Consider the following 26,033-nt stretch of genomic DNA (forward strand, 5'->3'; position numbering starts at 1 on the left):
CTTCAGCTGAAGGAGCTCCCCGTGCCATTTCCTCCGTACTTCCCGTCAGGTGTCAGCAACCTGCCATGCTAACAGACCTTTCATAACCCCCCATCCTACTGTTGTACTCACATGTGCTGACAGGCAACATTTTGTTATGGATGCCATAGGTTCTTATTCAATAATTAGAATAAACACTAGTTCTTCCAGATAAGAGAACTGTTTTCACAAACAAACAGCCCCCATGCCCCCATAATGCTTACTTTGATCCAGAAAGGTTTGAAGCATCTGTCACCAGCTCTATACTATACTCACCCTATACTCACAATACTATAGAGGCAAGCAAACAGCTTTTATTTAAGTTTCCTATACAAAATCTCTATTAGGAACCCAAAAAACTCCACTGCCCACTGCATGCAATAAATATTCCTTCGTATGTATAAATAAAGGACAGTCAGTCTTCAGAAGTTAAACGATTATCAAAATAAAATGAAAGTTCAACTCAAAATAGGTTTCGTGAAAATTTTGGATGAAATACAGAATCTTCAGAATGGTGTCTATTTACCATAATCTTTCGGCATACTAACCTTTTCCTCCTTCAAATTTCTACCAGTGAAACATTTTACCCTACAGAATCCAGTGCAAGCAATGCAATACGTGCAGAAGTCTGCAGAGCTCCACCGGCACCTGAAAGTGCTGACACTCAGCCTCGGGCCGTCAGATCTGGGGAGCTGAAACAGCCGCTGCCTGCCCGTCCGCTTCCACCGCCTCCCAGAGCCGGCTTCCTCACACGAAGCCATAGACAAACATGCACTGATAAGGAGGGGAGAAAGAGACCTGAGAGCACCTATACACCAGGCTGGAAACCGCAGCAGTACAGAAGCTGCTTCAAAAGCAGCAAAGGCAATAACCTCGAAGGAGGGTCAGACTGGACAGCCGAGTGGCACTCACCTCTGTTGTCCCAGTTTAATATCCTCAGAATACAAATATTGCCCACATACTGTTACAACTTGATGGGACTGCCCCATAGCTTCCTCCCACAAATGAGCACAGTTTTTTCACTGCACATATAACAACATGCAGAGAGCTGTGACGAGCCTTTCTACTAACACAACCTGTTTACGGCAACTCAGCTGACACCAGCAGCGAGTTCCGTGCATACCACAGTGGGCATGAAGGGAACGGGGTTCAGGATCACTCCTGCAGTGGGACTTTACACCAGTCTCACTGCGGATACATCTGTACTAACCGCACTAAAGTGACATTGATATGCCACAGAGAACAATTTTGCCACTTTCATTATGTAAGATAACATATAACATAAAGAAACCGGCAGGCTCGGTGCCCTCTATACAGAAGGGATTTCTAGCCTCAACTGTCAGCTGTCGGTAAGGGGCTACCCTCTGCTTGCCCGACAGCCGGGTACATGTGTCATTAGCTCTACTCAGAGCTGATAGCCAGATTACATGCAATTCTCTGGAGAAAGGAACACTCCCAGGAGACCAGCTGCTCAAATTGCCACATAAATCTTGCTCATCATTGGTAAGAGAAGCTTATTCAGGGACAGAAAGGAAAATACGGCTTAACGTAAGCCACTCCAACGCAAAGCTAGACAGGCATTCAAACCTACAGACGGTGCTTTTACACCTAGAACATCTCAATTTCATCCCAGGAACCTGTGAGCCCGTATTTGCGAGGTATGAGCAGATGTATTTGGATTAGGCTGAATTGAGCTCGGGGCATTAGCAGGTACTGCAGGTAGGCAGGGCCCCAGACAGACAGCCGCACAGACACGATATATACGTGCCAGGCTGCTGTGCGCCACGCTGAGGCTCTGCCCCAGACTTTTCAGTGGGGCCCTACTAGAGCATATTGCAACTTCTCCCTGCCCAAATGCTCTGGCTTCTTTCCAAAAGGAACTGCATTGCATGTGGGAAATGGCATGCAACAAGGTCTCCTCCAGGCAGGAGGACGGCTTAAGCACTGCCCCAGTGTACACACAACCAAAGAGAAATTAAAGGCTCTCTAAACACATACTTGTGGGTTTTTTCCTCCACTTCTGTCCCAGAACGGCTGCTAAAGGCTACTGTCGGCACCAAGCAGGATAAACCAGAGCGTGGAAGATGAAAGGGGAAAGAATGCAGTCGACATAGTTATGACAAAGTGCTATGTACACAGAGAGGAGCCCACACTTAAAAACTCCTCATCTTTTGCAAGTAGGTAATAAAACTTGACTCTTTTCCAAGCTGAGATCAATAACTTGTGATGGAAACTGAATTTTATTTTAATGAAAATTATAATAGCAAACAGCATGAGAAGTGATGCAGTCAGAAATAAGCCATCTTTCCATAACACAAATATTTTGAGTCATCTTTAAAAATGGCTCAAACAGTGTATAGTGCTTTAATGCTGTAAGTGCCATCTGACATTGCATGTTAAGCCTTGTCCCTAGTTTCAATACAGGTCATAAATGGCACCCTTTGGACCCATGCCCTCAATCTGAGGTTGGGCTGAAGTCCCCAACAGGCTCTGGAAAAAGCTCAGGCAGGAGCAAGGAGCCCTTGACTGGCACGGGAGGAGCCGGCAGCATGCCATGAGAAGTGGGTATTGAGTACAGCATGATCTGTCCAAAGAGTTAAATAACCCACAGGGTACATTTCTCAGCGAACCAGCTGAGTATTGATAAAGATTCACAGGGACATTAGCTCAAACTTCTAGCTATTAAAGCTGGTAAGAAGAAATAGGCTTTAAACTTGAAAGGAAACACAAAGGCAGGGGAAAAAAGCGCTAGTTACATGAAATGGAAACTACACAAAAGATTTATCACGACAAGTTCATGCTTTCAGTTCCCAAAAGTTAAAAAAGTTAATACAAACTGTCATCACAGCAGGAACCGCTCCCTCCTGCAGTGCATTTCTTAACCAGCAATTCAGAGTCACACTTACTTTGATGTAAATATGCATGCAGTAGTCACTTCCACAGGAAGCTCCCACTCCAGAGCCCAGGCTGGTGACAGGCGACCCTGCCTCGGTGAGGTCCCCGGGTGAACCTTACAAGCTAACAGACCCTGGACCCCCTGCACCACGGGCAAGGGCTCCGCTTCATCAATTTATACACTTCTCAAAGGCAGGATTCTTCTGCTTCTCTTTCAGCCCCACATTTAAAAACCAAAAAGCATACAAAGCGCAACTTACATCCTGTTTCTTAAAGAAGGGATTTCAATACCTGTCTTCAGTAGATGCTTCTGAATAGTGTGCCCCACGCGACAAACACCTGCCACTCTGCAGTTCTCATTAGCCTGATATGAATCCTAGGAGTGACCTGCCTTCCTTACTTCCCATAATGCCCAGCCCAGGCAGCTGCAAGACTGTTGGCTGGATCTTATTTTGAGTTGTGTAACTCTGTACAGCCCAGAGCACGCACAGGCACCTACCAGGGCTCCCGCTCCCACCCAAGGAGGCCAGGTGACTGAAAAGGAAGTGCTGCAATCGCCGGCATTGCTGTACTCAAGTGCTTTCTAATTATTAAGATATCGGGCTGGATCTAAGCAGCGCACAGCCAAAGTTGCGGGAAACAATGACAGGAATGAGGGAAGAGGGAGGGAAGGGGAATGGTGGAAAAGTCAAACGCAGAATTGCAAGTTAAGAGATCAAAGAAAGATGACTACTTTAGCAAAAGTGAAGAGACAGATGGATACAAACTGTGGAGCTTAGCAATAGGAGTGTGTGACGCCCTGTATGCTGCCATCAGACATAGTGTATGAGACGCAAAACCTGTTAAATTAAGAGAAGAAATCCAATCTGTTATGTTGTATATCTGAGTGCTTTATGAGGCCATTACCATGGAATCTGGGTGCTTCGCATTCCATTTTAAATGAACACATCTAATAAAATGAGTCACTCAATAGAAGACTTAAAAATAGAAAACTTATAATCATCACCACTACAGTTTGCATAACTTGCCATTGGCAGAGTAGCATTGTCTAATTCAATCTTTCTCATTCCTTCCAAAAGCTTCTCAGGTGAATTTTGGATGATGAGAGCCCCAGACCAATGTCCCTCCAGGCTGAGTTGAGAGTCTTGCACCGCCTCTGCTTCTCCAAACAGCTGAAGTCGCTACCCTCAGCTCCCTCTAATTCAGCTTTTGATCCTTCTTGCAGGACGACTTAAAAGGTGGCCACTGTGACAGTGCACAGAACAGCAGTAAGACAGGCCACAATTAGGATTCTTACTGTGGGCAACTTAGGCAGCTGTACTATTCCGAGAGCATGTTAATGGCAGTTTATGGGTGTGTCAATGCAAGGAATGGCAAAATAACAAGAAAAAGGGGATGTAATCAGAAAATAATCCTATTGGCACCCCCCTTAACAAGATCATCTACCAGCTCTCCTATAGCTTTTCTGGTTTGCTTTTAAAAAAGACTGAAGTGGTTAACACCAAGTTACATAGGATGTCAGACCATACTAACTAAAGTAAGTATCTCAGAAGCAAGCGATTAAAGCTTAAACCAACCAGAACTGAAGATGCTTCCCCTGCAGCACTCCTAACAGTCATCAAGCATCTCTCACCTCAGTCGATATGGGTCTAACCTCCTGGGCCACCCTGTACGACTTGTTACCTAACCAGCAATAACAGAAAACAAGAGAACAAAGCGGCACAGTTTGAAGGGCAACTAAAGCTTGTTATCTACCTCACCAGCAGAAGTCTGGGCCGCTGACTCATGCACTCGTGACTTCTACGTGTAATTACTGTAAGCCATACCTATAATGAAGCCACACACCAAGAAAAAGTTCCAGTGGGTAGGAAACACGGCTGATATCACGGCAGAGTCCATCCTCCAGATCCTCTCCTAAAGCCTCTGATGGTTACTTTGGGTTCTTAAACACCAGTTACAGCACTTTAATTAAAGTAATTATCCAAGAACTACCTCACCAACCAAGCACAGAAACATAACCCACAATATCTAGACAGCTCACAGGGTTACAAGTCCCTTTAAACCACAGACCACACCACAAATTTATAAGTTCCTGTACACAGAACTTAAAACCTGAAAACCCCGCAGGCCACCCTGGAAGCAAAGCAGCAGTTCACCATACGGGGACAATCCTTCCCACACTCCAGTACAGGCAACCAGCTCGGCTATCGTGCCTAAAAGTAGCTGCAGCACTTGTCATAGACAGAAATAAAGGAAAAACAAAGCAAAAAGTAGGTGTACCACCCTCACTCCTACTCTTGGCCCCTGCTGCTTCAAACTACTTAATTTGCTTTCTCCACTCAGGCGACCAAGATCTTCCCACCCAGCATTAGATGATATCTCAACTGCTTTAAGCTGTATCCTACAAGGAACAAACTTTTTTGGCTTCTCTTTCCACTATTTGTATTTTCAATCTAACCACTTTTTTCTTCTGTGTCATTACCCTCCTACAAAAGAAAGGTCTTATAGATAATGAGGGGAAAAGTCTGGTTTGTACACCTTTCTTGTGATTTCAGATAGTAATAATTTTGCCAGAGAAAGCAGTATGTTTCTGGGAATGAGGCAATACTCACAGACAGTGATGGCTGTAGTCCCAAGCACTGTACCTATGAACTAACAGGAATACATGTTCATGAGTACTTTGAGCTTTCCCACCATACATACATCATAATGTATTTATCAAGTTTTATCATAAAAGTATTTAAATTCCCTCCTGTCCTATTGAAAGATTACTTCCAAATCTGCCATCCAAGGAGTGGGAAACCTAGTCTCTGGCCTGATCACTGACTAAATGTATGCAGGGTGATTTCCATACTTTTTTGTTCTTGTGCCAACATTGTCTTTAGCTCAAATAGTTCAAATAGTCATTCTTGCTTTCCATATTAGTGGGGGTTAATATCAGCCATAACACTCACCACACACACAACACAAACTCGCAAATACTATAAACCAATTACTGTGATTAGAAAGAAATGTTCCTGTTAGATACAGTTAACTTATAGCTGTTCACCCTTTTTTCTGATATTCTTCATTCCCCTCATATTTAATGCAGATATTTGATTAGATAGTCTACCAATTCAGCTTGATCCTAATACTGAACTATATCCACGGTTTTCTTTCCCCCGCCCCTAGTCAAACACTAAAGAAGAAAAGATTAGAAAATAAGGTGTTTTGCTTATTACAAGACTGGACATAGACCTGCAGATACAAACAGATACCTGCTCAAAAAAATAACTACAAATTAGGTGATTACTTAGGTGTGTCAAGGAAGTAGCCTAGTTTTATATACTGGAATAAAGATTGACTTGATAGTACATGCAAATCTAATCCCAGAGGAGGGGCATGCATTCAATATCATTTTGAAATCAGAATCAACACTTAGTTTGAGAAACACTTTTCTAAGCAAAAAGGGCACAGTCCAAGATGATGTACCCAGCCACCAGGGAATCGACAATCTGGGCTCCACCAGCGTTATCAGGATGTAACTCAAGGGCAAGTTCATCTGGCATTTGGAAACCCCTCTTGAGACAGAGCTAGACATTTGCTTGGAAGCAGGCTCAAAGAAAATTATTGAGGGATACGAAATGTTTCTAAAGCAATACTGCGATATTGTACAAGAGTTTTGATTACAAATTGTTTGTTCATTACATAATAAAAATTGTTTTCTAAAGTAATGCTTTTTGGAAGAAATGGGCTACATCTACATTAGCAAAGGCTGTGGCACAGCTGCAGTGGACCCCTAAAGCAAAACAGCTGTTGCTGAGAACACAGCCTCCATGGTCTCTGTGCTCCGCATCGTTTACTCTCAAGTAGCTCCAGCCTGGACCCACAAATACCCACGAAGCAGCTGAAGCACACGAGGCCTTCCTTCTTTAAAGGGTGATCTTCCCGCTTTTGTCCCATATGCTTCAGCATTCTTTTTCCAGCCTCTAATTTTTATTTCATGTTCATTTCCCTTTTTACCCAGCACTCAGCTTTTCAGTGGTCTCCCAGCCTCCCGGGAGCGCCCAGCAAGGAAGGGGACGGGCATGCGCCCAGCTACCCGCACCCTTCTGAGGGCAGAACCCTGCGGTCCTGCTCACATCACTGAGCTCACATCAGATGCAGTGGCACACCCACAATGATAAAGCTAATCCCCGGAAAAACGCGGGCTCAAACTACAACCAGAAGGCCAAACAATAGACAGGAGATTAACTAATCTATACAACTAGACTATCAGACCTCTGTTTTAAACTGAGTGCAGCATAGGCCCATATATTTTAGAAAAGGTAAAATAATTCTTTAAGTCCTGTTTGCCAGCATGGAGACAAGCACTATGATAAAAGAAAGCTATTGCTCAACAGAGCTACTTGCAAATGCAAAGCCTTGTTTTGAAACCATTGAGATTTTTACATGGGAAAGTAGAAATTAACAATTGCAAACTGACTGTGGAAAAAGCAAATTTCTTTTAAATATTTGCTAAAGCTTGCAGAGACTTGTGTGAAGACAAAGTAGGTAGCAGAAAGGAACCAGTATGAGCTTTCATTTGGAAAACTGGTTTGCATTAATGGCCTTTGAACCTACCAGCTTTCCAAATTTCTATTAGTGACAGATTAGACAGATAGAAATGGATCTCTAGAGAAAATATTACATTATGCAATAAGGGCCTAGCTCATAAAGTTATTATTGCTACACTCCCGTGCATGCATACATGCACACACACATAATTAAGCAAAACAAAGTGTATATCCCTATACATACACAACTAAAGTAACACTATAAATTAGATATAAGGTGTGTGTATAATTTTTCATGTACATGCATGCCTACTTAAAACTTTCATCCAAAGTTAGACTAAATAAAATTGGTAAATGGCTAGCATTAAAATTAATAATATTCTGCTTATTGCTGTTATAGAAGAGCCAACACTGGATTTTGCCTTAGCTATCAACCCTTAAAGATCTTGAAATATCGAGTTTTTACTAGCTAATTGTCAGTCACTGCTCATCACTAAACATTTCTGAGGAACCGTACCTACGAATAAGTGAGAAAAAGAAAAGGTCTGATTAACTTCAATTAAAAATACACCACGCTCCTAACAGCCGTGTCTCCAAGCTTACTTCTTATCCATGGTCAGAAGATTATCTTACAAAGTCTTCAGGCCAACGTCAGTGTAATTACACTTGAGCAAGCCTCTCACACAGGGAAACTTTCTGGATGGAAACCCCATCGCAGAAGAGCAGTCATGGTTCAAAGACAGCTCAAGACAGCAGCAGACTGCAAACACAGGGAATGAAAACAAGACATACAGAGAAGTCCAGCCACGACCTGAGAACCACTAGAAGACAAATGCAAGAGTCCGCAGTGGTAACATTCACGTGTCCACAGTGCTTCAAGTCTTCAAAAGAAAGCAGTCCTTGCCACCGCAGCTGCCCTGTATGTAGCTGGAAACCGCCTGCACCTGGCAAGCCTGGAGATGTGCTCCTGCCGCCGCTCCTGCCGTAGGTTCAATGCCTTTGCCCCTCGAGAAAGCTCAGCACAGCGGCAGCAGGCACTGCTCTCTGACATGAGGGCTGCTTACGGCAGTAAAGAGACATCAGGAAGTGTGGCAAGGAGCAGGGCAGAGAGGAAAAGTGCAACTACTTCAGAGTGGAGAAGGGAGAGCCCCTGCTTCCTAGCAGCGGGTGGAAAGGAGCTCGCTTTCAACGCATCTTTGCTACCAGTTTACAATTAATAGTAGAGTAAGCTCAGCAGGGAGTAAATCTGGCTGTTTTAAACTCAAGGTCTCCACACACGCGCATTTATATCTTTTCCTGTAGTAACGGGCTTACAAACGTTTCCTGAAGTGATTGGTTAGAAGAGATAAGAACTCAAAAAAGTTTAGGACTTACTTGTTACGCCGACACGCTCTCACCCAGAAACGGTCCCATGAGAGCATTCAATGCAAGTGAGAAGTAACCGTTTTCCTTTTCCAAAGCTCAGGTAACTACAGCCACGCTATTCTTTGCCCAGCATTCACCTTTTTTTGATAATAGGAGACACCACATTCTACCGGCTCTACCTGAGAAACTCTAGTGAAAGAGTTCTGCAAACCCCCCATTTGTTGTACACAGATACCTACACACGTGCAAACAGCTATCCATAGGGACACTGGGGCTGCACCTCCCTTTGTGAGGACGTTCTCAGGGCGCTCAGCCCCTGAGCAGGGTGACAACACACAGACAAGCGGGACAGCTGCCAAGGACTTGATACTACTTCCATAGAACAGCCTCACACTCGATCTTTTGGTCACTCTTTCCATCCAAAAGCTTAAATAAAACAGAGGGGAGGGGGCCGGGAGCCCTTGGTAGTGTAAGCTCCTACTGTACTTTGCCAAAGTAAGATCTGGAGAAGAAGAGGGACGGTAATGATGCGTTTGCTACAGATTTATAATAAAGGCAACTTCGGAGTCGAACCCGAGGTTACAACACGCGTGTCCAGTACAGCCCACACACCGAAACACCCTCTCCTGACCGGAGCAGAGCACGCTGCCCGCCCGCCCAGCAAGCGCCCACAGCCGCTCCGAAAAGCCACCCCCGAGGCGGGGACCGCTCCCGCTTGGCAGCCGGGCCCAGGTGCGAAGCCCTGGAAGCCGCGCCGCTCCCCTCCGCCATCACCCCCCCACAGCAAAACCGAAAGCCACTTACTCCGGGAGCCCGGGCGAGCCCGCGTCCCTGCCCGCGCTGCTCGCCGGCCGGCGGGAGGAGAAGGCGGGGGGGGGGGTTGGGGAGGCGGCCGGCTTCCTGCGCGCCTCCTCCGGCCGCGGCACGCCTCGCCTCGCCTCCAGCAGCTTGCCAGCCCCCTCCCCGCTCCGCCTAACCCACCAGCGGCGCCTCCCCGCCCTGCCCTCCGCCTCACCCAGCCGGCAGGCCGCGGCCGGGCCTAACGGCAGGCCGGTTCTCCTCAGGAAGGGAAGCCGCGCTAGGCCCCGCCGCTGGGGCCTGTTCCCGCCTTCCCGCTCCGGCGCTGAGGAGAGGGACGCGCCCTCCTCACCCCGGGCTATATTTACGGGCGTCCCCGGCCCCTCCTCCGGCTCGGGTTGCGCGGGCGGCGGAGCCAGCCCCACGCGTGGACCGACGGCTCACACGTGGGGCTGGCTCCGCCGCCCGCGCAGCCCGAGCCGGCCAGGGATTGTTTGCCCTTGGCTTTGAACCGGTATTTGATTGAATTTATCCTCTTCGTTTCTGAGGAGTTCTGGTGGCGGTGGTTCACTTTAGGTTAACAGAGAGGTTTCCTTCTTACAAATAAATGGGGAACAGATCCACTAGGTTATATTAATGTATATTAATATACGTTATATTAACGTCCATTTATCTACCACAGATCCTTCTCTGCTTGCCTAGTGAGTTAAAGTGCGGTTGGAGAGAGAGAAGACCGTTCCAGCACGTCTCTTGATCAGTGTTAGATAATTAGTTTAGTTACAGTTAGATCACTGTAATATTCATAAGCTGGGTGGTTCACAGAGGAAATCCTAGACCGGAAAAATGTTAAATCTCTAAGGGTCCACCTTTGAAAAAAATAGTGCATCATGGAGATACAGAGCCAGATTCACATCTTTCCTTTTTCAGTTGTCCTCTCCAGTGGCTCCAGTATGGCATGAAGCTGGTTGAGAAACGTCATCGGCAGCTGCCTCTCAGTGACTTAATGCATCCTACCAGCGCTCTTGCTTGAACTGAAACTTCTCATGAAACCCCGCTGAGCTCCCCATTTCTACCGGACTTGGCAGAAGCGCAGTTTAGCAGTTCATCCAGGTATTCATAGACTAGAAGCCAGGCTTTCCACCTGCAGGCAGGCTGCACAACTACCCTCTGGCCGATGGTCTTTGTTATATGGTTTAGTTTCAGGTAGTCCTGCAAGGAGCAGGGAGTTGGACTCAATGATCCTTATGGGTCCCTTCCAACTTGAGATATTCTATGATTCTACCCCTCTGGGGCACAGCTAATGGAGCCCAACACAGGATGGCACTCACACTGTCATGGAGAGGAAACTTGCAGCACAAAGTGCTGAGGCAGGGTGGATCTCACATTGGTTTTGCAGCACAGAGTATGCAGGCTTGTTTTTCTCTATTGAGGGCTTCCTGAATTGAAAGCTTTCCAATTCTTTTCGTCTCCGAAATAGCAGATTTTGAACTTCCCTAGGCACTTGCTGTGTAAGGCTTATAAGTGAGTTGCTGACCGGGTGATACCCTGAGACATTTTGTGTATCCTCGTTCTTCTTAATACTTCCTGTTCTGTGATACCAAGTGACAAGACTTTATGTGTGTGTGCATGTATGCATGCACAGGAGTGTAGTAATAATAACTTTATGAGCTAGGCCCTTATTGCATAATGCAATATTTTCTCTAGCTGTGATACCAAGTGACAAGACTTTGAAGAGCTGCTGCTAAGAGCTATGGTCTCTAATGGTCCTCTTTGTTTCTCATCCTGGTTCCCACGCTCCAGGCTCCTAGGGACACAGCTGACAAACATAGCTATGTTTTTTGGGGGGATCATCTGGAGATTGCTGCCTGTTACTTCTTTTGCAGTGAGAAAGCCAGACACAGATTAGTAATAAGCCAGGATCTTCCTCCCCCTCCAAAACTCATTGCTGAACTTTCGGCTGCGCTTTTCCCTGCAAATTTACATTTTTAGTGCACTGCAGTTGTGGTTCCACAAGTGTTTGGGATTTCCTTTTCCATGCTGGACCAAAACACGAGCTGATCGTGTGATTATTTATACCCATAAGTGCGTCACGAGTCTGTCTTTGCCCATACACTGCCTCTGTCAGTGGCCTGATGCAGTCGGTGTCACACCTGCAGGACCCCTGCACACCCCACGCGCTGTACTGCCCGTGGTTCCCTGCTTTCCAGGCATACAGGGATCAGCTGCGTCTAACCACGCTTCTTGGCTGTCTCCCAAAAACTGCTTTTATTGCTGTTCTTCCGTGCTCACTGCTTAGTCAACATGCTTTACAGGCAGCATGAGACGTGTTTTCTATCAGGCACAGAAAAACAACCTGCTGCTGCCATGAAGGATGGGGCACGGCTCCCTCCCACAGTGTCCTTCAGGCATGCTTCAGTCTCCCGTCAGCCAGCCAAATGTCAGCAACAGGTCCCATCTGAGGAGGCCGTAGGAACCTAATCCCTCCCTCTTGGGTCAGATATAACCAGATGAGCTAAATTGGAAGCTGCAATAATAATGTATGGCTATCAACTCTCTAGGTGGCATTTAAAGTCAGTAAACAACTGCAAGGGTTGGATTTCAGAAGTTTTGCAAAGTGATATTCAGGCCACCGATGCTGAAAGCAGTTTTTATCCCAGACACATTAGGAGACATGGTAGTGCACTTAAAAGGAAGTAAGATCTCGAGCGGCAGCTAGAATTAGTACGCTCCATAGATATTCAGGCTTAGAATGCACGGGAATACCTCAGCTGAACAGAAAGAACAGAAAATGAAAGAAAAAGCCCCGGAAGTGGATTCATTGTTTTTTGGGGGTATGGTTTTGGGGGCAGTTTTTGGAGAGAGAGTGTGAGAAAGGAAGAAGAATAATGGGCTAGGAAAAAAAGGATTTATATGAGTGATCCAACACACACAAGTTCTAGATGTGAATACTTACCCCATATATGCGTACTAACACGGCACTAAATGTTGCCGTTTCATCCGTCTCTAACAAATAGTCAAAACACCATAAATTTGGTAGAACTGGGAAAATACCCTATCCTCCCACCCCTCAAGGTGGTTGTCTACCCAGATGTGGCTGCATTGTCAGTATCAATTTATGATAAGTTTTGATTGACTCAAAACAAGGCAGTGTATGAGTGTAAAATGCGTCTACATCCAGTTTCCAAGTGAATGTATTCTGCACCCCAGCACTTCTGCGTCTCATGAACTCTTCCAAACTAGCAAAATCTTAAAGGGATGAGAAAATGAGAGCGCTGTACTACTCTTCGCATAAAAAGGAAATCCAAGAGTGAGTGAAAACTTCTATGAGGATCACATTTACCTAGCAATCTCCCTTCCCAGGAGAGGTTCTCCACACATCACGGTGCAGCTACCAACAAACGAGGGATGGGCTGTTCTTTCCTCCCTTGATTAGGCTTCTTTTCAACTACAGCTGTCTTTTTATCTTAGTTACTTTTCAACTGTGTTTTTTATCTTACTGGTTGGTAAAGATTGGTCTTCATAAGTTTGAATAGTGGAAGATTTTTACAAGATTAAGAAAAAAAATGAGATGCCTTTAAAGTATCACAAAATTCATCCCTCTTGAGTCTGTGTTTTATTTAACGTCTAGATGAAAATATTACCTCCTAAGTCTCCATGCCTGTGGCTTGGTCCCTGGGACACCTGCCAAGACAAGAATTTTAGATGCCCGAATCATGTGCTCAGCAGGTGTAAATTGTGTTCAGGGAGAGTTCACCTTTTGTCCTTAACCCCGGAGGCAGTTTCTCTTCATTAGCAAGGGAAGATGGAGAAAAAGATTATCATCATTTCCTGACTGCATGCCAAAGTTATGTATCATAAGAAGAAAATCTGTTCGTACGTTCACAAATATGTTTTCTCCTAATCTGTCTTCAGGAAAATGTCTTTGTGAGGAGCAAGGGGTAATAACAAACGCAGAAGAGTTGAAATGAAGTGACAGAAACAGAAGCAGAATTTCTCTACCGAGATTTTTTCAAGCAGGATCCATGGTAGGTCCTCCTGTTGGAAAATAAAAGTACTTAGTCACAGCTATGATTAAACATTTAAAAGTGTTCCCATCTCTGCCTGCTGGTATCAGGTATCATTTGGAAATACAGCTGTATTGCTTCATATCAGATACTCAGTTTACCAACTGAACCAGGGCTGTATTGCTAGTGTTCAAACTTTTTCCCCCTACACTGCAACAGATAAAAACATCCACTGTGTTCGTCTGTGTGTCTGAAAAGAGAAAGTGGTTCATTTTTCTATTAAAACTAAAGTAAGGTGTTACCATCATAATTATGTATTATTGTTTGCTGTTATATAAAGATAACACATCAGGGCTGAGTCACAGAAACAAATGCAAAAACTGCAGTTTTAAAAGAAGAAGGTCACAGGTCACATTATTTGTTGCAGAACAAACACAATAATTAATTGGCCTCTCCCTGCAATGGTAGCACAGGCAGCTTAACTATGGGAGAGCCAGGCAATGGAAAGAAGCGATGTGGAGTATTTTTCTGGGGCAAACAACTGAGCTAGGTCTAACAGAGAACATGAATTTCACTGGTAGAGAGAGAGAAAAGAAAGTATCTTCTAGAAAGCAAGGCTGCTTGGACTATTCAAGAGTATTTATTTTCTGTTGTTTAAAGATCTTTGTTGTGGCAGGAAATACGAAAAAAAATCTTTTAAATTTATTTTCTCTTTACATGTGCCAGAGTGAGAGACTATATTCAGAAAATGTAACGCAAAAGGCTTTTTGGAATTTGTGCTATATTATTTTTTTCTCTCAGACGATGACAGACCAAAATCAGCCCCAGTGAATATACACATCTGCTTTTTATCCAGATATTTTCTCATTGAATTGATTAGGGAAAATCTTAGAAAACCTGTTCAGAGACATGTACAATGACTTTGAAATCCCTAGCCTAATATTCCAGTACATAATGAATAAACACAGGATTTGAGTCTCTTCTTCGCTTCCAATGCCCATTTCACTAGCATTGCTTGCCTGATGGCTTTTGTTTGTCACTATTCGAATAGTATCTGGGACAAACATTTTCGGGGTGTCCACAGGTTTATAAGGAGCTTATGCAGATCGCTAGCAACATAATCAATAGTTGTGTTGGGAAAAGTTATTTTAAATAACCACATATATCATGTCAATTTGGGTTCTGTGACCTTTTGTAATCCAGAACTGTTCAGTTGAAAACAAAGGGATATAGGAAAATCCGTAAGTTTCCACTTCGCTGGTACCTGAAACAAATCAACGTTACTGGATGTAAATGACTTCTCTCCGTGTCCGAAGCCTGTGGATCGGATACCACGCCTCGGCTTCCTCTTAGCACTATTTTTGACCACGCCAGCCATCCTGTAGCTTCCCCAGGATTTAAGATTATACCTTTTCATCTACAGAAATATTTTTCCTTGCAGATTTAAATAATTAATTGGGACGTGCCTAGTGGGTCTTGAGATAAACTTAAAAGAGGCAGCAGATATGTGTGACCAAGTGACCTTTTGCTGTCCTGCTCGTCCCTGCGCGCTCACTGTGCTCAAAGGGACGCTGTCAAAATTGCTAGGCCTTAAAACTTTAACCTGCACTGACAAGTTGTTCTACATTATAAGTCTTACCTAAAAGATTGCCACGATTGTTTTGTTTGTTTTCTTTCAACAGTCTTTGCTGAAGGCTCCACAATATGTATTCATTTGTCCTTTTGGGTAGGTGGATATTTTTAAATGCCCAGCTTATTCCATGACCTGTTAAAATCAAGTTGATGTGCGTGTACTCCACTCAGCAGAGAACTCACCAGGGACGGTACCAATTTTCTGCACCCTGGAAAGAGAGACAAGAGCATGCTTTGGAAGCCGTTACTGAAGAGGCTTTGAGAAGCCATTTTAAAAGGCCTGCAATATCCTTCATTATTTTGGGAGCCAGTAAGAAGTCTTGGCTGGACCTTCCTGGGAATACTAAGTGTTAGGTATCTGTTAGTTAAACATGAGAAACTGATGACCAGGCAGTTGGTGCTTACAAAGAGGTATGTCACATTTCAGGTTGGTCTGAATTACTCCTTAGGCATTATTTCTAACAAGATTGCCGTTTAATACAGCTCCACGTGAAGAGGTGAATCAGAGCAAACGGTACAGGTACATTTGTAGCATCACGTTTTCTCTTTTCTGTATACCAATAGAGGGATTGGTGCAACACCAGTTTTAAAGCGGGTGCTGCACAGCTGCAATTGTGTCGCGTGACACGGGAACATGTGGTCATACCAGCTGGCGAGGAGGGAATGAATGATACCCACTTACCCCCCCCCAGGTAATCCACACCTGCAGTTTTAAGCTTGATTTGAGCTGGTTTACCGCTGCCTATCTCTCAGTCTCTACCTTGTTCCTATTGCAGCCGCAGCAGCTGAACTGGGGATGTTTGAGGCCACAAGTGCCCCTGAGCTACAGCATCCTCCTCAGAGGGACGCGGCAGAGTCGGCAGCAGCACCTGGGGCTCCTTGGTTCTGCTCTGCAGCAGCAGAGTCCCGGAGGAAGACACTGTGTCAAGCCTTAGCCAGAAGCATCAAGATCAGAGTCCCTTTAAAGGTGACCCAGAATGGAAAAAAATGTATTTGTTGCCTTCTGGGGGATAAAAAGGCCTAAGAAAATCCTTTCCCTTCTTCCTTAACAAGTTTTGCCTTCTTTGTTTCTGGTGAAGGTCTATGGCGTCTCCTTAGCTGCCGGAAAGATTTTTTAACTGAACCGAAGGAGGTGATGTCCCGAGTTTCTGACAAGATAACCCTTCTCACCCGTTCATCAGATATTGGATAGAAACGTACAAAAGTACATTTTAAGCAATCTCACTAAAAGTAGTTCCCTACATCCTATCACCTTGTTATATGAAGTCGGATTCTTGATGTGATTCGAGCCATCTACTGAACTTCTAAAATTATTTATGTTTTACAGATGACAGCTAGAGACACATTTATTTATATGAAGTATTTGTACTTAAATTTTGTTTAGGATAGTAATTTCACGGAATGTTCCTGTACTGTTCTGCTACCCTTACACAGAATATCCTTCTGCTCTGAGGTTTTGCAGGGGGCGTTCTCCCAACCATTGTGATGATTAAGAAAATGAACTCCTAAGGACTCCTTGTCCTACTGGAGTAGGATGCAGATTCTTAATCAGCTGAACCAATCCTATGAAATTTTCACCAGTTCTGTGGCTCTGGATCACCATTTTCTAATATTATAGGCCTCAATTCACTCCTTCATTCAGCACTGTCCTACATCCAGCCATTTTTAAAGGGAAGCCAAGTATGAGCCTGTGTCATGCAGCTTGAAAAAGGGTTTCCAGAGCATGTTCTAGAGCAACATTTGAGCTCCAGTGAGGCATGTGAGTTGCCAAACTCCTCCTGATTTACAGAGTTCTCTGCAGTACGTCAGCCAACACCCACAGATGTTCTGAGCAGATGCAGAACCTGGTGTAATGGACATGGGAAACTGTTCTCTAAACTATTATCTATGAGTGCAAGAACGGGTTTCATTTCTACTCTGGGAACGAGATGGGCTTGCTAATAGTGCAAAGTTTGTTACTGTGGCGATCCTCTGTAAAATGATTCTCTAACGAGCATCAGTTCCACAGAAGCACAGCCTGTTAATCACCCTGATCTGCCCAGGAGAACCAGCCCAAGGACTCTTCTCTCTTACACAGCGCTGATGGTTCCCACACGGCTGTGCACAGACGTTGCCAGATCCGTCCCCCCGTCAGCCTTGCCGTGTCTCAGCTACCAGAAATGGAAGGGGGTGAGAGAATAACAGTAGGGGGGGAAAGTGGTTGGTCAACTATTGCTAATTACCTCAGCATGGCTAACTTTCAGATATATTAAAATAGTGAATTAGAGTCTTCTCAATATGAATATTTTTTGCCTAACTGCTTTGGGATTTCTGGTCCTATGCTTGTTTGGGAAAACAGTTTTTCAAGGCTGACTGATGCAATTGTAAGCAATAACCTAAATAATAGTTATTACTTGAAGTATTTACTATGTTACTTTCTGCTGGTGGAAATGAAGAAGTTGCTTAGGGGAAAGGGAACTGTGATGGCATTGTTACTGGCCTGCATTGTTCCTCTGGGCCGGGGGTGACTGGGAAATACTGTCGCCTGTTATCCAACTGGCCGGCGAGCAAATTGTGGCCTTGACTTTCTTTCCAGATTCACTGAGAACACAAGTTTTGCTCAGCTTTTGCTTTACGTGTGTAGAAAAAATTCACCCTCTCGATGAACTGAACGTGCAATTGGGAACAGTTGGGTAATAGCTGCAGGACTGGTAAGCAGAGGACTCTATAGGGAAGTTTACATTTTGGTGTTAATATATTTTCACACAGGAAATGGGAACATTATCTGTAGTGTCAAATTACTGTTTGATGAAGAACAAAACACCTGCTTACTACTTTCCATGAGCTGGTTGGTGGTAGGTGTTCATCCTGTCTGGAGGGTATTCTTAAGCACAGCTATTCTTCTCGTACATACATCTTAACGTTCTCTTTACACGAAACACTTGATGCTGCTTTTCCTTGAACTCTTTGGCTCATGCGTGGCCGTTCTTGGGAGCGTGTCCATGATAAACTGAATGTCAAGACTGTACATAATTTATATTGGAACATGGCATCATTACATCACAGTGCAAGCAATGGTGTTCTATTGATATCTCATCACTACACAAAGTTACATTGTACTGAGATGTCACGATCCATAGCACTACATCAATTGACAAAACAGAGACACGTAAGTTCGGACATTGTACCGTGATGATTCCTTTATTAGCAGATCATGTGAGCCTCCTCTGGCAAAGTCCTTCCAGTATGGAAAAGGAACAAAAATACACCTTTTGTGACTGGTCTGAAAGCTTTAAAATGTAAAAGATGATGGCTATATTATAAAATTTTCTAGGGATTTTTGATCCTTTAGAGGAAAAACGTATACAGAGATTGCTAACTTTCTAAAAACCTTTTTTTTTCCCCTGGAAATAACAGTTCAAAACTACTGACTGTGGACATGGAATTGAAAAAAAGAGAAAAAATAAATGAAAGGAACCCCAAGTGCGTCCGGTGCGCTACTCGGGGAAGGAGCCGGCAAACCCCTCCGAGCGCGCATTGGTGGTTCAGTGGTAGAATTCTCGCCTGCCACGCGGGAGGCCCGGGTTCGATTCCCGGCCAATGCAGTTCTCCTTTTCTCGGCGCAACACCCGTTGCGGTTTAAGGGCAGAGCACCGGCAGCGCCCTTTTGTTTTCCCCGCGGGGCTCCCGAGCGGGAAGAAGCGGTGCTGCGGCCGCGAAGACACGTTGTGCTGGCGGCCCGGCGCGCTGCTGCCGGCGGCCTGTCCCCGCCGTAAACGGGAAGGAGGGGGAGGAAAAAAAAAACCACCCCCAAAAAGCAGCCGCTGGAGATGCCGGGGATTGAACCCGGGACCTCACACATGCGAAGCGCGCGCTCTACCACTGAGCTACATCCCCGGCTGTGGGATCCCTCCGCCGGGCGCTATCAGAGGGCGGGCCGGGCCCGACGCCCGCGCCGGGTCGGGCGGGCAGGTGCCGCCCGCCGCGTTCCCTCTCCCACATCATTCCCTCGGGCGTTTCAGGCGCCGCCCCGGCGGCAGCGGGGCTCCCGCGGCACCCGCGTTCGGCCCGTGAAGGTGGAATAACGACACCAGCCGCGCTTCCCCCCGAGCGGAGCTGACGGCGGGAGCAGCACAAGCCCCGTCTTCGCTGGAGGGGGAGTACCAAGAGGAGAAAGCCCTTCCCCTCCCCACAGGCTGCTTTTCAAAGCTGCTTCTCCTTCCCGCCCTCTGCACCTCGGTGCCTAGAACAGTTCCGAGCTCCTTGCTGCTTGAACCCCAAACCCCCTTCGGGAATCCCAGGCCTGTTCCACAGGAGCAGCGGGAAGAGCCCGAGGACCTGCCCAAAACGTCTTCGCCTCGTCTGCACCACCCCGGCACCAGCCCGCGCCTGGTGCTGCCGGTGTCAGAGAGCCGGGGCAGGGCGACGCGCCCCGTGACCCCCGGGGCGCCCATCCCCACGGCGCTGGGGGTTTGCACAGAAGCCAGAGCCCGCGCCCTGAGAAAGACACGCACCCCACGGGGGAGAGCCGCCATCACCCCGCGGAAGAGGCCCCGGGCGCCTGGAGGAAGCGCCCTGCGGCCGCAGGTGTGGGGGCAGGAGGGCAGAGGCCGGGGCGGGCGCGGGAAGGGCGCTGCGCTGCAACGGGAGAGCGGAGCGAGGCGGGGGGCGGCGGGGCGCGGGGCCAGGTGCCCCCTCTCCTGCGCGGGCTCGGCCCGCGCCGCTGCCCCGCCTGGCGGAGCCTGGCGCTGGGGGCGTGCGGGCGCCCGGTCCTTGAGTCCTTCAGCTTCACGGTTTTTTTCTCAAAGAATTCAAGGCTCACGATCAAAATACTCTGCTGTTTCTTTTAGACTGGATCTTAACCAGCTCCGTATTCCTACCCATAAAAATAGCAATGATTCCTCGCATTAACGCACACATCTTCTTCAGGACATCTTCTTTAATCTCAGGTTTTCCTAACACATGTAAGCTTCTAAGCTGTCAAGTAAGAGATTGCTTACCATGACATAAAATGCACCTCTTCCAGGATATTTTTCCTGTCTAAATATGGACTTGGCAGGTTTAGAGACCTGATACTAAAGAAAAAGAACCCAACCAGGTTCTTTCGGTGGCATATTCCCAGCACAACCAGCAACTTCCGTTAGTTTTAGTGTGAACTACCTGGTCCCCACTCTCCGTTCAGGTTTGTTTTCAGAATCTAAGAACCATCTCCATGATATGTGCTATTCTCCCCTCAATATGCAGCTATACTATAGCACATAAGACTATAGTGCATTTAATTTATACTGTTATAGGAAGCCGCCGCAAGCAGCCGTGCCTGTTTCACAGAGCCTGAGACGAGGAGGACCCTTGGCCACCGAGCGCAGTTCCTCCAGTGCGCCCCATTTTGGCATTCGTAACCGCAGTGACTCACGTTTTTCTATCCTGTCAGAAAGCAGCATTTAACAGCTTGACTTTCCTCAAAACAGATTTGAAGAAGCAGCTTTCTAGGAGTTACTGAATTTGATTTTCATAATTAACAAAAATACAAATTATTTGATGTGTCTGTTAATGCAAAGCACAGAATAGCAGTGGCTCCTAACAAGGCTGAGCCAAGGGTGCAGAGCAGGTTAATACCAACCACTGCAATAAAAACACAAAGCAATTTAAAACCTTCTCTTCAGGTTTTTCTCCTTTTGTTTACCTTTCTGTAGACTTCAGAATAGCAGAAGATGAATAATACAGATATTACTATGCCTTTATGGATTTCTCAGCTGTGATGGACAGTCAGTCCAATTGTGAAACTTCCCGTTTGGGAGGTGGATCAAGGCAGAGCACATTCAAGCTGCTGAGAAGAGCAGCTACAGATCCAAAGCATATCAGCGAGTATTTAATTACTATCCCGGTGGAACCAATACAAGAGCTTATGTGCTGCCTATATTAAAGTGAAACAATAGTTCTATTGCAGCTAGATCTAACTATCCTCTAGACCATCACCTAACAAATATAGAATAAATTGAATTATTCAGGCAAGACTCAACATGTGGATGCTATGGGAGAAAATAAGATGCCTTACACTGAGCTGTAAACAAAATGACCCATAGATGGCTACAAACCTACGGGGTGGTCAGCCCAAGCCTACCAGAACTGCATGTTCTTAAAACTTCAGGAGGCAGACATGGCACCCTGTTGCTGCCGCGTGCACATCCCATGAGCCTTCCGACTATCGCCCACAGCGCCGGTCTTGCCCAGATGTCTGGAGGCAGCCCCTGCTTCCAGGAAACACTTTGTCATCTTGTGCCGAGCAGTTTTTAATGCTGCTGGATGCCGCGGCACAAGCTCGACATTCAGCTTTCTCAACAGCTCTCTCAGAGGACTACATTCACCTCTTTGTGTTTGGGTTTCTGTGCTGACATCAGGGAAAAACAATGTCACTCTGTTATCTGGCAGCTCCTCCGCATTCCTTGGTGGGATTAACTCATTCCTGGTACCTCGCAAACCTTACACGCCTTTCAGGGAGGCCTGCCTTCCCACTGGGGACGGGGTTTTCATTGAATCTGCTCAAGTTTTTGCATTTTTCATTGATTCTCATTAGATACATGCTTAAATTCACTCTGTATTTTCCAGAGCAATTTTTCTCCAAGCTGATGGATTTCTGTAGTCCAGCCTGGAAAGAGTTCAGTTTCCAAGTTACCGGAGGTACGGACTGTGTAAAGAATGATCACAGTGACATTCTGAAGAGACAGATAGGTATTTCTGCATTTCTTTCTGATACAGTTTCCTATCACTGCACGTGTTCCCAGGATTAAATGTTTGCACTCAAAATTCCTTCTTAAAATAAACACTCTCATTCAATAAAATACAGAAGCAAAGCATAGCAGTATAAAACAAACGTATGAAGAGTATTCATTTCATTGATCCAGCTCAGCCGCCCGCATTCGTTGCCTTGCGCAACCGCAAACCTGCCTGGCCCGTGCGAGGCCTCTGCTCCCCGCGTGTGCCGTCTTCCTTCTGTTTGTGACGCTGCGGCCCGCCGCGTAATGGCTGTTACAAGTCTCGACCAAGCGCTAGAGCCCGAGGCAATGGCATCAGCATTTATAAATAAATAGCTGAAGTTATTTTCCCTCTATCGTATGTCGTCCATTTGTTTGAAGTATCCAATGAGTCAGTGCAGAATATTCACGAATCTCTTACATTATTTGTACTTTATTTAGCGTTCTTGTCCTCTTTCAAAAAACGTTCCTGCCGGAGATTAGGAAAACCGTAAAGTGACAAATTTCAGAGATTATGAACAACACACTAACTACTTGCTTATGCCACTTACCAAACCATTTTAAATAATAAATGTATTAGAAAAAAAATGAGGACAGCGTTGTGATTTGCAAAGTTAAACAACTAAAAAAATTGCCGATGTTACATTTACCAAAGAGATTTTATCTACTGCCACTCATCAGGGAATATAGTGCTCAGAATAACCTTTAGGAAGGTCTGCACATATGTTAGACTGAGTTTGAATGAAGTTACAATTCTAAGTCCTCCAAATACAAATTGCTTTTTCTCCTGTATTTTTACATCTTTGATTTTTATTGAATTAACTCCCTTGTTTGTTGTGGTGAAATGGAAGAATAAAGCAAGGAAGTCTTTCATTAGTTCCCAGTCATGCAAGGCGTACTACAAAATCTAAGTTTTTGTTGTTCCCAGTGAGAACATCGTAAGAACATCCCAAAAATGCAGGTTACAAATCAGCCCATCGTAAAGAATTATGAAAGTTAGAGTTTAAAAAGGAGATAAAATGGCAGAAAACAGGATTAAAGTACTGAACTGGGAGACTCATTAGGGTTGCAGACAGATAAGTAAATTATAGCCCTGCAGAAATTATTTGACTGGCAAATTAATTACACAATATTACAATGGTTTTGTCAGCCAAATTTAGCCCTCAGGAAGCAGGTAGGAGTCTGCACGACTTAATAAAAGGAGCCTCGACTGGTCTGCAGCTTAATCGGAGATGAAAATTAACATTTCAGGATTTGAGGCAAATAGGAGTTTTTTGTAAAGCTCAGAAAGACAGAGTCTAGCACAATTATACAGGTTTACACAGTTATAAAGCCAAAGTGTCCAGACAGTGGAATGCTCCTGCTTTCTTTACAGGCCTTTTAATTACAGACCTACCCGTGAAGCCAAGGTAGAAGCTGATTGGGAAACCAACACGGCAGTCTCATTAGGACAAATCATTCAACAGGACACTTTAAATTTGTTCAGAGAACGCCTGATTAAAATACTCTGCAAAATACTTTACCCCAACCCTGCAAAAGTACACTATTATTATTATTATTATTATTATTATTATTATTATTATTATTATTATTATTTCTTAAAGCGTTGACGTATTCTCTGAACCTTATTCCACATTTGCAGTTCTCACTCTGTCCCCAGCATGCAGAAACATAATACAGAAGAAATTATTTTTTTTTTCCAGTTTGCTTGCTAAGTGTCATATTTTTAAGGAAGAGATATTATGAGCTCTCTCTTGGAACAAATGTTCTTTGTTGTTCCTGGAAAAGTTTTGGAAACATATATACTCCAATTGAAACACATCACCTTCTGGTGATAAGTATCATATGACATGATCATTAGCCCAGTCTGAACCACAATATCATTACAAATATTAAGTAAGATCTTTTCTGATTGCCTGAAATTACACGACAAGAAGGCAAGCTCATATTAAATCGAGCATAACTCTTACTTCAAATTACTACAGAGCATTTCAGCTTCCAGTGCTCCATTTTCTCAAGGGGAATCTCTTCTCCATTCTTCATGTTCTTCAGGTTACATATGGAATCCAAAACAAATGTTTTTTCAGACAAAAGGAGGATGTGAATCTTTTGGAAAGAAATAATTTTGAGACATTAGGATGAGTGTGTAGCCCTTTCAGCTTAGGATAAAAATGTGTACAACCAAACGGACCTGGAGATGTGGCCTCATATTGACAAGTGCTTTTTGCACTTAATAGTGATTTTTCATTGTTGCAGATTACAACAGCCAACAATTTCTTCTATGTATAATGCTGACTTCTAATATCGCTGCAAGGTTTGGTTTCTGCATGGACAAAACCAGTTAAACTGAGTAAGGGTTTTCTGTCCCACATCCATTTGGTCTCTTCTTCCCTCCTGCTGCCATGGCAAGCTGCCGTGGCTGACGAGCCATGAAACTGCTGTTTATCCTTGGCAATTTGGACACCCTCCCTTGCACGGGTCTTAATGTTGTGCCATTAGCAGTTAAGTGGCCACAGTTTGCTTTCCACCCAAACCATACGCCAAGCGTGGTGCTAAATAGGTGGGCTAGGAGCAGGAGAGGGGTGGCCCGTGCCCCCCCGCCGCTCACCTCTCTGTGCAAGGGGAACCCCGGGTGGGAGATCAGGTCACCCCAAACGTCTGCTGTCTGTCTGCTGTCCCTGTTTGTCTAAAAAAGCAAGGGAGCGCAACTGCTAACCTTCCTCGTCCCCAAAAGTGTCACAGCTCCTGGGCTGCCGTGGAGAGAGCGGCTCGGGGGATGCACGGTCTCATCACGGGTCACCCGTCTCCTCTGAGAAGCACGGCGTTTTCATTGGTGTTACCAACACAGGCTGCATTTATAAAGTTTTTGGGGACCATTATTCCCTTTGCCTCCTCTGCAAATCTGGGCCCTGCTATACTCAGCATGCTCTCCCCTCAGAAATCACGAATAATCTCATGTAAAACCATCTTTTTCCACTTTCCTGATCCATGTGGGAAAATGGACTTCTTTACCCAGGCTCATTGAGAAAGAAAACCAAAATGAGGGCTACTGCTAATAGTTCTTGCAAAAAATACACTGGGATTTCATTTTTGTTAACAGGCTACTTTTGAGCTGATGGGAAACTGGAAGCTTTACATTTTCTCTCATTTCAGTAATATTATAATTACTGAATTACAATAATAATTTGGTAATTATTATGTATATTTTCATTATATAAAAATATCAGAACAACTGCTTTATTCCTCTGCACTAGTGCAAGTAGATGAACACAAATACTGTCTTAGAAGAGCATCTAGAACACATCTATCACATCCTGTTGTGGTTCTGCTGCCAGGCAGACATATTAGCAAACGAACCTAAAAATAACTGTGAAAAAGCATCATATGCCGAATGACAACAAGAATCTGTTGCTAATAAAAAACTGAGCAAAGTGAAAGTCTCACTGGCGATGGACATCAGGAACACGAATAACTGAGAAACCCTCAGGACAGGAGTTTATTGCTATTACTCAAGTGAACAAATTCCTACAAGGGATATTCTACATGGAGTCTCAAGCTCATCTCGTGGAAGCCAAACCAGTATATGTCCTGGTAACTCCTTCAGCGGACCTTGAAGTTAAACTTTCTATCCTATTGTGATGCTAAGACTGAGAAAGAAGAGATTACTCAGAACCAGAAAGTAGCAACAGAAAAAAAACACAGGAAAACTGAAAAAAAACCCCAAGCAACTTTGAATTCAGTGAATAAGGAGTATTTTTCACTTTGGAACTTGAATTAGATAAAGTAGCAATGATCTATAGTGTCTGAAAAAAGCAAGATCCTGACCCGTAGTGTCTCACCCTGCACCCTTGAAATTCAGGCACTAGTTAAATGAAGGGATTTGGAAAGGCCTTAGGCACATAGTACGTGTCTGCAAAAAAGCTTTGAGCCTTTGCAGTGCTGGAGGCTTTAACCCAAGGTTCTGGGGCGCTGGGATGACCGGGTGAGGATGCTCTGCTGCCTCGGCAGTGCTGTTACGCACGGGGCCCCCGGGTACCCGCTCTGCGCAGGGCGTG

The 26,033-nt window shown here is 45.0% G+C and overlaps 1 protein-coding gene and 2 non-coding genes across 6 annotated transcripts in view; 1 reads left to right on the forward strand and 2 right to left on the reverse strand.

Moving 5' to 3' along the window:
- GPD2 (glycerol-3-phosphate dehydrogenase 2) overlaps positions 1-9,960 on the reverse strand; it is a 61,968-nt gene extending 52,008 nt beyond the window's left edge. Inside the window, exon 1 of one of the 4 annotated variants that reach the window (XM_075152620.1) lies at positions 9,829-9,960. The gene's annotated coding sequence lies outside the window, so the exon portion shown is untranslated. The other 3 variants (XM_075152619.1, XM_075152621.1, XM_075152622.1) reach the window with 3 other exon arrangements.
- Positions 9,961-18,760: 8,800 nt separating this feature from the next.
- On the forward strand, positions 18,761-18,831 carry TRNAG-GCC (transfer RNA glycine (anticodon GCC)). The gene has a single exon. It is a non-coding gene; the product is annotated as a tRNA-Gly (tRNA).
- A 220-nt stretch (positions 18,832-19,051) lies between these two features.
- Positions 19,052-19,123, reverse strand: TRNAA-CGC (transfer RNA alanine (anticodon CGC)). The gene has a single exon. It is a non-coding gene; the product is annotated as a tRNA-Ala (tRNA).
- Between the last annotated feature and the right edge of the window lie 6,910 nt (positions 19,124-26,033).

The sequence above is a fragment of the Calonectris borealis genome, chromosome 6 (genome assembly GCF_964195595.1).
Source record: "Calonectris borealis chromosome 6, bCalBor7.hap1.2, whole genome shotgun sequence".
Lineage (NCBI taxonomy): Eukaryota > Metazoa > Chordata > Aves > Procellariiformes > Procellariidae > Calonectris > Calonectris borealis.